This window comes from Elgaria multicarinata, chromosome 5 (genome assembly GCF_023053635.1).
Source record: "Elgaria multicarinata webbii isolate HBS135686 ecotype San Diego chromosome 5, rElgMul1.1.pri, whole genome shotgun sequence".
Classification (NCBI taxonomy): domain Eukaryota; kingdom Metazoa; phylum Chordata; class Lepidosauria; order Squamata; family Anguidae; genus Elgaria; species Elgaria multicarinata.
In genome coordinates, this window is record NC_086175.1 from 101,341,876 (window position 1) to 101,345,251 (window position 3,376).

Below are 3,376 nucleotides of genomic sequence, written 5' to 3' on the forward strand. Positions count from 1 at the left end.
GCTGGAGGAGGAAACCATTTCCCCATAGGTTGCTTGTGCAGGATATTTGCAGACCTGGGGGTTTCCTGAACTGCCCACAACTAGTAGTGGTCATTCCCTCTTTTTGTACAGGAAATCATGCCCAGGAAGGGATTGCCTGCAATTCTCATTCCTGCCCCACAGCTGCTGGATCTTCTTCATGGTCTCTGTATATCACACATATGGGTTCTGCTCCTGTGCGAAGCTTTAATTTCAGAAAATTCTAAAGCTGAGGATTGTTTTGGCTGGAACCCTCCCCCACCATCTCACCGCATGTCCATAGCGGGTTCCCGCCTCACAGCTGCTGGTTCTGGAGTCCCAGGTAAGTGGCTGCACTGATCGTAACTGGCTGCAGTGGTGGCCTTAGGCTTCTAACCCGGTTTGGATTAATGTGCCAGTATAATCTAAACTAGGTCAGAAGAAGTTTTGACATTCTTTCCTTATTAATGCATAGTTTGAAAATTAACATTGGAAGGGTCACTGACTGGGATGGGCAGAATACTTTCCTGTTTACAAGTACAAAAATTCATCAGCTAACGAATGTTTCTCTCTCCTGTCCTCCTGTATACCAGGAAGAGATTGAGTTCAGGAATGTCAAGAGAGTACAGCTGAGGGGAGCGGCTTGTGGCTGAAACCATTACATATACCAATTACCCTGTAGGATAGGATTCCCAAGGTCTTTTTTCTCAGTGATACGATTCAGTTGGGTCTCAGTCATACTACTGCAGATAGGGGTTCACATGATGGTGAGTTTACCCTATATATATCCCGTAGAAAACTAGCATATCAGGAAACAGAATTCTTGCTTAGCCTTCTCTCTGCTATGCTAGGGTTTTTTTAAACCTGGAAAGCTTTTGTTATTTTGTAGGGAGGAGTATTCCATCATGTTAGCCCCCACTCTAAGTTTGAACTGGTACATCCTAGGCACGGGTTTACCATCTTTGTGAGAACTTGGCCTTTGACCAGGCTGTGCAAAAGCATTAGCCCAAAGATGCACTTGCTAAAACAGAGCTATTTTTCTTGCAGTGCTTAGTGAAGGGAAGTGTGGCAGTCCAGGTGACTGCTAGAGAGCCTGCTAGAGAGGCACATGTTCCCAAATGTTATCAAGTCAATAACATCTTTGGTGGTATGGACTGTGTTCTCCTTTAAAACTGAGGAGCTGCATAGTGTGAATCATGTTCTTATTCCCCAGGAAAGGGGCTATGGAAGTCTCCCTTCCAGAGCCAGCCCAAGACATTTTGCTACCCAAAATGGAGCCTAAACACCTTTAAGAGACGTGCACCATTCAAATATCCGTTTCTGCCTTCATCTATCCTCCCTTCATGGTGCCACCTGCAGCAGGTCGCTGCTTGCTGCTCAGGCAAGATGAGCAAAAGGCCGGGAGAAGGGTGCAAACAGCCTCTGGGGCTGTGGGCTGTTTATTTATATAACACTGAGGGACATGCTGAAAGGATAAGACTTAACTCCTGCACATGATGAGGGGCTGAGTTGCTCTATAGAAAGGGTGCAGAAACTCAGGCTTGGGGCTCAGATCCGGCCCTCTGGGCATCCCTAAAAAAGGCCATGCCTCCTTTCCTTGGCCCCATCCCCTTTCCTCCAACCAGCTATCTTCTGGTGGTTTCCTGCCTTTTAGGCAGTTTTCTCCCCATTCTAAAAGGTTTAATTGCCTCTCCTTGGGCTTAGTTACCAGCTGGAAGACTTTTAACTCAAAATATGAATGGTATTTTGGGGTTCATATGCCCTGCCCCATTTGTTCTTCAGAGCTCCTCCAAAATGGAATTTGGCCCTGGGGCTGAAAGCATTTCTGCACCCCTGCGCTACAGAATGAATGATAGGTCTGGATGCACAACAATCCTAGGAACATAGGATGCTACCTTATAGAAGGCATACTATGACTGAGTTCATAACAACATGCTAACCCACCATGGGTTAGCGTGTAGTCTGAACACTGCATTTTCCACAGGGTGGCTTGTCAACCACGTAGTATGACTTTTTTTTTGTCAAACAAGCCACCTTGAGAACCCATGGCTTGTTGGGTTGTTCAGGGTGGTTAACAAGCCACCCTGAAAAAAGGCCGTGGGTTCAGACAACATGATAACCCACCCTGTAGAAAAGTGCTGCATTCAGACAACACGATAACCCATGGTTCAACAGCAACCCACATTGGGTGGGTTAGCATCTTGTGTGAGCTCACCCTATGTATCCACCTACCCCAGAACTATCCATTCAGACTACTAGTCGATTCCAGGTTCTCCAGCAAAGGCCTTTCCCGCTGATACCACACATCCTTTTAATAAGAGATGCTAGGCTAGGGATTGAAGCTAGGACTTCATGCATGCCAAACATGAACTCTGCCACTGAGCTTCTATTACTCTAGGATAAGGGTGACTCTCCAGATGTTTTGGCTTACAAGTTCCATCATTCCTCACCATTGGCTATGCTGAGCAGGGCTGATGAGAATTGTAGACTAAAATTGTAGACTAAACATAGACTAAACAAGTTGAGATACCAGCCTCTTTCTCACTACCTAACTCAAAACCCTGATGAACTGACAGGCTAACCTTCAGAAGAAATCCCTACAAGGCGCCTCTTCTAGTTTAAAAGGTAATATGGCTGCAATTAGGCTTAACATTTTGGCTGGGTTTTTTTCTTTCTCTTGTTTTGAACTCTTGTATGCATTTCTCAGCTTCCCAAGGAGCTTTGAGGAAGCCCTACTTTTCCTGACCACGGTAGGAAGATGACTGAAGAAGCAGGCAGTGGTCCTGCCTCCTCCGGAAGTGTTGCTAGCCCCACCTACACTGGACTATGCCTGAACTGAATGCCTTCATGCTTCCACCAGGAGAAAAACAATACCTGCAAGTTGAGAGCCACAGTTAAAGCAGCAGCACAGTTTGTACTAAAACTCTTCCACTGTATTGCATTAAACCTTAAGCCATCTCAGTTTCCCATACTGGTAATTTAAGGGTGAAACTATTAAACTGCATAGCTGGCCTACTATGAAGGAAGTCATTTTACGCAAAGCATTTTTCAAAAAAATCCTTCAGCACTCATTTTTCTAGAAGGATCTCTTCTGTATTCCTCCTCCAAAGCTACCTTTTGAGGGCTACATTTTGTAATATGATCCACCATTCATCTTCGGCAAAAAAAAATCCACAACTTTCCAATAAATATTTTTCCCCTTAGGGTGGAGAGGAAAAAAAACTTATATGCATGTTAGTGTCTACTGTACAGTTTATAGCCTGCCTACAGTACAAAGTTCATCATTGGAGTAGGGGAAGGGGCGTCCTATACATACATAGCACCTGGCAATGCCCTCAAAGGGTGCCGAAATATAAAGGAGTCTTTATTCCATAAGGCA